At 42.3% G+C, this 9,742-nt stretch overlaps 1 non-coding gene and 1 pseudogene across 1 annotated transcript; both read right to left on the bottom strand.

Moving 5' to 3' along the window:
* Positions 1–336: 336 nt before the first annotated feature.
* LOC139748487 (eukaryotic translation initiation factor 4E type 2 pseudogene) lies at positions 337–1,038 on the bottom strand (annotated as a pseudogene).
* Positions 1,039–4,595: 3,557 nt separating this feature from the next.
* Positions 4,596–4,667, bottom strand: TRNAT-CGU (transfer RNA threonine (anticodon CGU)). The gene has a single exon. It is a non-coding gene; the product is annotated as a tRNA-Thr (tRNA).
* Between the last annotated feature and the right edge of the window lie 5,075 nt (positions 4,668–9,742).

Here is a 9,742-nt window from a genome sequence, read left to right as displayed (position 1 = left end):
CATGTCTTTGAAGCTTTAGCGAGTTAAGCATAAAGCTGAAGTATAGTTCACAGACATATATTTCTTAAAAGGAGTACAGCTTAGATATTCCCATGTACTTCTGTGTCGGCTTTTAAAAATGTATCAGAGAAAAGGTATGTGTTGCTTTGTAAACAATTCAGAACATACATCACCTATGTACATGACCACAACGGCAACTTGGCACAGATATATTCTCACTCACACAGATGCATAGAGTATGATGGTTGTCTCAACCTCTTCCCCCATCCTCCCCCAAAATCTCTTCTCTCCAAGGAGGTGGGGGGTGGGTTGGGTGGTGGCTGGAGGATAGAAACATCAGTGCAGGTCATGCCTCATGGGAGGGCCAGGTTTCCGCAGTAGGCTGGACGCGGAGTGGGTGTGCTTCAGAGAATCATTATGAGTTTTATATTCCATAACTGTATTGAGGGGAAGGTTAAGAACTGACTTCAAAGTGTCACGGATTCGCCCTGTTGTTACTGTGTCCTGTGCACTTCGATTCCAGATAGAGATAATGTTCTCCTGAAATCTCACTGATCTGACAGCACCACAGATCTCATCTCCAACCATGAACTGTTCACCTAGCATTACCAATATCATGTTCTCTCAACACCGTGAAGCCAGTCCTTGGCGTAAACGAACAATCCATTTCCCCCCATTCTTATTCCCAACATCTTCCCACATGGGCTTTATTCCATCTTTAAAAATATGTATATCCGAGTGTGAAGTTAGGTCAACAGGAAGGACTAAACGACTATCGTAACCCCAAAACTGTTCCACTGATGCAAATCTTCCAAGTAACCTGAGGTTCTGGTCATAATTTTGTGTTGTAGTCTGCTTTCCTGGTGCTCGACGACTGAACCATATACAATAAGTATACTGCACTCTATGCTCCCCACACTTAACTTCAACTGGTGGCAATGGTTTTTCTGTCTCCTTTGAGTCGCGATTTCCACCCTCTTCTTCACCCGAGTCATCATTAGATTTACGAGCATCGTATTTGTTCACCATGGTGGACATGATATAAGAGTTGTCAACTACACAGTACGCTGTCTCCCGCGTTAGCGAGGTGGCGCAAAGAAACAGACGAAAGAAATGACCCAAACCCACCCACATACACATGTATATACATATATATACATATATATACACAAACAGACATATACATATATACACAAGTACATAATTCATACTGTCTGCCCTTATTCATTCCTGTCGCCACCCCGCCACATATGAATATGACAACACCCTCCCCCCGCATGTGTGCTAGGTAGCACTGGGAAAAGACAACAAAGGCCACATTCGTTAACACTCAGTCTTTAGCTGTCAGATATAATGCAAGGAAACCACAGCTCCCTTTCCACATCCAGGCCCCACACAACTTTCCATGGTTTACCCCAGACGCTTCGCATGCCCTGGTTCAATCCATTGAACTCGGTATACCGCATCGTTCTAATTCACTCTATTCCTTACACGCCTTTCACCCTTCTGTATGTTCAGGCCCCGATCACTCAAAATCTTTTTCACTCCGTCTTTCCACCTACAATTTGGTCTCCCACTTCTAGTCGTTCCCTCCACCTCTGACACATATATCCTCTTTGTCAATCTTTCCTCACTCATTCTCTCCATGTGACCAAACCATTTCAAAACACCCTCTTCTGCTCTCTCAACCACACTCTTTTTACTATCACACATCTCTCTTACCCTTTCATTACTTACTCGATCAAACCACCTAACACACATATTGTCCTGAAACATCTTATTTCCAACAAATCCACCCTCCTGCGCACAACTCTATCTATAGCCCACGCCTCGCAACCATATAACATTGTTGGAACCACTATTCCTTCAAACATACCCATTTTTGCTTTCCGAGATAACGTTTTCACCATCCACACATTTCTAACGCTCCCAGAACTTTAACCCCCTCCCCCACCCTATGACTCACTTCCGCTTCCAAGGTTCCATCCGCTGCCGAATCAACTCCCAGATATCTAAAACACTTCACTTCCTCCAGTTTTTCTCCATTCAAATGTACCTCCCAACTGACTTGTCCCTCACCCCTACTGTACCTAATAACCTTGCTCTTATTCACATTCACTCCCAGCTTTCTTCTTTCACACATTTTACCAAACACATCCACCAGCTTCTGCAGTTTCTCACCCGAATCAGCCACCAGCGCTGCATCATCAGCGAACAACAACTAACTCACTTCCCAAGCTCTCTCATCCACAACAGACTTCATACTTGCCTCTCTCTCCAAAACTCTTGCATTCACCTCCCTAACAACCCCGCAGACCGACATTCATTGACAACCAATCACTTTCCTCTTTTCCTACTCGAAGACATGCCTTACATCCTCGATGAAAACTTTCGCTGCTTCTAACAACTTGCCTCCCACACCATATATTCTTAATACCTTCCACAGACCATCACCATCAGCTCTTTCATATGCCGTCTCCTGATCCATAAATGCCACATACAAATCCATTTGCTTTTCTGAGTATTTCTCACATACATTTTTCAAAGAATACACCTGATCCACACATCCTCTACCACTTCTGAAACCACACTGCTCTTTCCCAATCTGATGCTCTGTGCATGCCTTCACCCTCTCAATCAATACTCTCCCATATAATCTCCATGAATACTCAACAAACTTATACCTCTGTAATTTGAGCACTCACCTTTATCCCCTTTCCCTTTGTACAATGGCACTATACAAGCATTCCACCAATCCTCAGGCACCTCACCATGAGTCATACATACATTGAATAACCTTACCAACCAGTCAGGCAGGACAGGAGAGAGAAGCTTGGTACAAGAGTCAGGCAGGAGAGGAGATAGAGGCTTAGGACATGAGTCAAGCAGGACAAGAAAGAGAGTTTTGTGACGGGATTCAGGCTGGACAGGAGAGAGACTTGACGCGAGAGTCAGGCTTGACAGGAGAGAGAGGCTTGGGAGGAGAGTTAGGTAAGACAGGTGAGAAAGGCTTGGGACCATATCAGGTAGGTCAGGAGAGAGAGGTTTGGGACCAGAGTCAGGCTGAACAGGAGAGAGAGGCTTGGGACGAGAGTCAGGCAGGACAGGAGAGAGGGGCTGGGGGTGAGAGTCAGCAGGAGAGGAGAGGTACCACGTCAGTCTCTCGTCCCCTTACACAAGTCATCAAGTCCAGTCTCTCCTTTGCCAGTCCAAACCTCCAGCCTGACCCAACAACACTGTGGTCTGCATGATGGAAGCACACATGAAATATTTACAAGAATTTCCTTTTCTACACTTGCCTCCAGAACTTTCTATCATGCTTGTAGGTCCAAAAGTTGACTCCAAGCCTTAGCACAGACACCATTGAGGTCACCAGCCAGTCAAATGTATTCTGCAAACGCATGATAACAAAGGAAAACATACATACGGTTACGTACATCCATGCACTTATAACATTAATGGTCAGGTCAAAGGTCAGGCCATCATAATACCTGAAGGTCGCGCCGTCGTGTTCAGCCACACAGATCTTTCAGAGCTTCATGCCTGAGTACGATACCACATTACCAGCTTCCAATATTATACTACCTTTCCCGCCACACCACACAACAGCCTCACCTTAATGTCATGCAACATCAACATTTATATTTGGTCTCTGACGACAACCCCGCCACCACCAGCAGACCCATGCAGGCCCCCATGTCACTTACGTCACTACAGTTTCCAGGCACCACGTGGCATTTTAGTGGCTGTTAATTACCACTCCTCTGACTCAGGCAGCTTTCTTACCTTCCTGTCTCACCCAGACGTTGTCTGCTGGCTCTCACTCCACAAACATACAACCTCTCCTTCCCAGACATAACACATCACAACACCTTACTCCCACCACTTTGATCTTTTTCTTGGTGACAATATATTTCTCTGCGGAGAGCGTTACGCGCTTGCCCTGCCTTTGGCAAAATCTCGTTAGATGAACACATAAGCCAGAACTCTCTCTCTCTCTCTCTCTCTCTCTCTCTCTCTCTCTCTCTCTCTCTCTCTCTCTCTCTCTCTCTCTCTCCCCCAGCCAGCCACTATGGATGTAGATTGCGTGACTGAGTGAGAGCGATGAAGTTCTTGCCATATGACGGCGAGCCACTCTGCACCCCACACACCCACCCTGTGCATATCAACTTGCCTGTCGGCTGATAGAGAGAGAGAGAGAGAGAGAGAGAGAGAGAGAGAGAGAGAGAGAGAGAGAGAGAGAGAGAGAGAGAGAGAGAGAGAGAGAGAGAGAGAGAGAGAGAGAGAGAGAGAGAGAGAGAGAGAGAGAGAGAGAGAGAGAGAGAGAGAGAGAGAGAGAGAGAGAGAGAGAGAGAGAGAGAGAGAGAGAGAGAGAGAGAGAGAGAGAGAGAGAGAGAGAGAGACAGGCAGAGAGAGAGAGAGAGAGAGAGAGAGAGAGAGAGAGAGAGAGAGAGAGAGAGAGAGAGAGAGAGAGAGAGAGACAGACAGACAGACAGACAGACAGACAGGCAGAGAGAGAGAGAGAGAGAGAGAGAGAGACAGAGACAGAGAACCTGCCTACGATTATTTACAATCACAAAAAATACTGAAAACAAAGGCCCCGCCGGGAATCGAACCCGGACCAAGTGTTTACGAGACAGATGTGCTAACCACTACACCACGGAGCCACTTGTCAGTGGCGGAAAAATTTCTTATATATTACCAAACGTGATTGAGGACTTAAAGAATCTGGTACAAACATAATGGTTATTGTGATAGATTATTAGTTTATGATAAATATGTATTGTGTTGCATTATAATGGTTGTTCAGAACCAAGATCTTTAAGCTTGAATCCTGAAAGATTAAATATCAAAAAAGTTGTGAAAAACATAACCATATATATAAACAAACAACAAAATATATTTTCCTCTGGGTATCTGAAAAAAGAACGAAAAAAGAGCTAGTTTAAGGCAGGAGTATTTCATCTTTTAACAAAACATTTACATCTACGTCTCTTATCTTTCGTCATCATTTCTTATGTTTACTATCAAGAAATGTCTTTTATCTAACATAAAAATTCTGTATAGGTATTTGATTAATGTTCTCCAACGACGCGTTGTATAACTCTTCGTTAGTGAAGTTCATTTCGTGTAATGGATCATGCATTACAAAGTTGTGTCTATCCACACAAGCGTAACACGTCCCAGGTAAAGATATATTCTAGAGATAGTGTATATCTAACATATATATTTATTCTTTTTATTATACTTTGTCGCTGTCTCCCGCGTTTGCGAGGTAGCGCAAGGAAACATACGAAAGAAATGCCCCCCCCCCATACACATGTATATACATACGTCCACACACGCAAATATACATACCTACACAGCTTTCCATGGTTTACCCCAGACGCTTCACATGCCTTGATTCAATCCACTGACATCACGTCAACCCCGGTATACCACATCGCTCCAATTCACTCTATTCCTTGCCCTCCTTTCACCCTCCTGCATGTTCAGGCCCCGATCACACAAAATCTTTTTCACTCCATCTTTCCACCTCCAATTTGGTCTCCCTCTTCTCCTCGTTCCCTCCACCTCCGACACATATATCCTCTTGGTCAATCTTTCCTCACTCATTCTCTCCATGTGCCCAAACCACTTCAAAACACCCTCTTCTGCTCTCTCAACCACGCTCTTTTTATTTCCACACATCTCTCTTACCCTTACGTTACTCACTCGATCAAACCACCTCACACCACACAGTGTCCTCAAACATCTCATTTCCAGCACATCCATCCTCCTGCGCACAACTCTATCCATAGCCCACGCCTCGCAACCATACAACATTGTTGGAACCACTATTCCTTCAAACATACCCATTTTTGCTTTCCGAGATAATGTTCTCGACTTCCACACATTCTTCAAGGCCCCCAGAATTTTCGCCCCCTCCCCCCCTCTCTCAGTGAATGTAGGTTTGCGGCAGGGGTGTGTGATGTCTCCATGGTTGTTTAATTTGTTTATGGATGGGGTTGTTAGGGAGGTAAATGCAAGAGTTTTGGAAAGAGGGGCAAGTATGAAGTCTGTTGGGGATGAGAGAGCTTGGGAAGTGAGTCAGTTGCTGTTCGCTGATGATACAGCGCTGGTGGCTGATTCATGTGAGAAACTGCAGAAGCTGGTGACTGAGTTCGGTAAAGTGTGTGAAAGAAGAAAGTTAAGAGTAAATGTGAATAAGAGCAAGGTTATTAGGTACAGTAGGGTTGAGGGTCAAGTCAATTGCGAGGTGAGTTTGAATGGAGAAAAACTGGAGGAAGTGAAGTATTTTGGATATCTGGGAGTGGATCTGGCAGCGGATGGAACCATGGAAGCGGAAGTGGAACATATATATGTGTTTTATAAATATTTATAAAAAGTTTTCCTGAGGGACAATACCTAAGACTTTCGTGATAAAGTTGATCAGTTGTAAGTGATCAAGCATTACAAAGGTGTGTCCATTACCACAGGTGCTACTGATCCCGGGTAAAGGTATTTCACCATCTTTGTATCTTTAACCTTTCTAGTTATAGATGTTTCATCCCTGATTCCATCCTCACAATGGATGTATGTGGTTTGTGTTGTCTTAACATATCATTAGTCAGTTGAAGTGGAGAACATGCTCCACAGCCTAGCCACTCTACTCTGTCTTCCACATGGTATTGAAGAGGTGTTACCGGATTCCGCCTATAAGTGTTTATGCCGGGAGTAACAAGTTACCTCCGGACGGCTTCTTCTTTTATTACTTTTGATGATTTGAAAAATTTGTGCAACTTATTTGGTTTCATGATGTTAATAAGATTGTTAGATTCGCATATATTCTTTGTCATTTGATGAACTTTAGCTTGTTAGATTTGAGTGTGTCTTGTTGCTATTCAGAAACATTTTCTCTAAAACAAATACTTGATTTCAATTCATAAAGAATATTTTTAAGGAAAATGTCGATGATTTTTCATAAGCATTCATCGCCTCAAAGAAGCAAGTCTATTTTTCCCAGTATACTTAATGATCCTTACTAGAGTGTTGAAGAATATAAACTCATAACTTGTTTAAGACCTTCTAAACCTTGTGCTGATAATAACTACATTACGTTTCTGTAAGCAATATCGTTTTAATGCGTAAGACCCGGATAAAAAGCTTGTAATATAAAATTTGATAGTATTATGTTCAGATTGTTGAAGATATTACCGATTTCTACATGTAAAACATTTATGTTATTTGCAAAATAGAAATCTTTATGTTAGATATGTTTATTTTACCGGTTTCACGTTACATACATTTCTGTACCCTGTGCTCCAGAAAAGTTATGGGATTTTGTTCATTATCGTATAAAATAATTTGCTTAACATCAATGTCCCACGTACGTTCTATAGAAATACGGTTAGAATATATATATTTTGCATCCGGATTCTATGACAATGAATGATAGGTTCTCAGACTCAGTATAAGTGTAATTCATGTTACCGTAATGCTGTCTAAGGTTCACTCCTGGGTTTACATTGCTGAACAACGTCAGTGTACAATGGCCAGTGATATTCACCGTAGACATATGTTTACACTGTGTACACATAGCAGGCAAACTACAGTATCATCTTAAGATGTGGAAATAAAACTATCAAGGCAGGAGAAGGATTTAGGTGTCATCATTAGTAGAGATGTAAAGCCAAGACAACAGTGTATTAATGTACGTAATAAGGCTAACAGGCAACTTGTTGTCATGTGTTAGTAGCAAGAATGAACAGGTAATATTACAGCTATAGTTAGTCACACACCACTTACATTATGACGTACAATATTGATCACTGTATTACAGTATGCATATCATTTCCTTGATACCAAGCATTAGAATCCTTCCAAATGAACACATTAAGATCATGAGAGTTTCTTTCTCTCACAGGTGGCAGGCAGGGTTAGTTATGTAAGAGGTATGTTTACTGATGTAATCTGTAACTTTACCTGGAATATCATCAACTTCTCATATCGTTACTGTAATACGTATAAACTTAGGTCAGTACAGCATATTGTCAAAGAAGAACACCATTAGTCATGAGGAGTACAACTATATCTCATCATCTGAAATCTAATTACTACCAATTATTGTATCAGATGGGCAATGCCTGGAAGACGACAGCGATGTGCTTTCTGAGTATATTTTCACAGAAACTACATAGTAGAAATAATTTTGTAGTTATAGCTTTAGAATAATTTAAAAAAAAAGACAAAGTCACATGAAGCATAAAAACGGCCTTAGAAAAGGAGAGTTGCAAGTGTAGCAGCAGCAGGTGTTGGTCAAGATGTTATAACCGGCAGGTCATGATGCGGCCCATCATCTACAAGTGGTACACATACCATCCCTAGACCACACTTACACTACACTTGACCCAGCCTTGTGGCACCCGCGCCAGCCAGGTACTCACTGGCAGTCAACATTATATCATGACAACAAACTTGGACCTACAACTAAACACAGCTTATAAATAATAACCCAGCTGGCTAGATTGACAACCATCATGGCGGTCCGCCAGTCATCTGTATATCTCAATCTTTCCTTCATTTATTCTCCAACTTTTTCATGTCATATCCCAACTCCTCTGTTCATCAACATCTTTACGTCATCTCATAGAAAGGGATATTTACACAGTAAGAGTGTATGTGGCACTCAATCTCTCTTGGTATTTCTTCACACAAGTCTCTTTTCCAAGTTCACTTCCTCTCGCCACCTCTTCTCCCCGACATTGTTTCCTCATTCGAAAACCTCTTCAGATCTTCACTGTCGTCTCCACTGTCGCCTCCAGCAGCCCCTTTCAGCACATTTACATCCAAAAGTCTCTCTTTTACACGCCTTTCAATTAACATGTAATCCAGTCATGCCCACTGGCCATCTCTCCTACTCACATACGTATATTTATGTATATCACATTTTACAAACCAGGTATTCCCAATCACCAGTCCTTTACACACACACAACACAAGTTGTTCACCATTTCCATGCACCTCAGTTATACCTTCCACTGCCACATTACTTACCTTCACATTTAAATCACCATCACTAATACCTGGTCTCTTACATCATAACTACTGACACACACTCACTTGTTCCCAAAATACTTGCCTCTGTTCTTGACTCTAACTCGCTACCTCGCTAAGTGCCATTTGACCTGACCTAATGGGGCAGGACAAGGGTCATTATCTTCACTACTCTCTGGACACCACTGGTTGTTGGCCTCAGCCACTACATTCTCCACTTCAATACTATCTCAATAAACTCTTAAAATCACTGATCTTTGACCCAACGCTTTCAGATAATGTCAAAATCCTAATTCATCGTCAAGATCTTCACTATAACGTTGGATGAACATACTGAATGTTGGAGATTCGAACCCATGACCTTGATCTTTGAGACTCAGGCTCGGTGATAATGTGTACCACACCTGCCAGTGAATTCCAATACTTAGTCACCTGAATCTTGAGACCACACACACATGTACATACTGAACTGTAGACAAAAATATGGTCAACGAAAGATATTTCATATATCTGGTTTTAAAACTGATAAGATCAGGAAATAAGATTTACTCATTATCATTATCGGACGATTATAATGCCCAACAACACACGTTAGGTACACACAGCAAAAAAACTATCGCGCGTTTTTTGTACGAAACAAAATGACGCACCAGACGTGGATAATGGAACAGTCAACATTTTCCTGTGAGATGGTGGTAGCCCTGAT

The sequence above is a fragment of the Panulirus ornatus genome, unplaced genomic scaffold, assembly GCF_036320965.1.
Source record: "Panulirus ornatus isolate Po-2019 unplaced genomic scaffold, ASM3632096v1 CTG_4886_pilon, whole genome shotgun sequence".
In the NCBI taxonomy this organism is placed as follows: Eukaryota; Metazoa; Arthropoda; class Malacostraca; order Decapoda; family Palinuridae; genus Panulirus; species Panulirus ornatus.
This window is presented reverse-complemented; position numbering and strand designations above follow the sequence as displayed.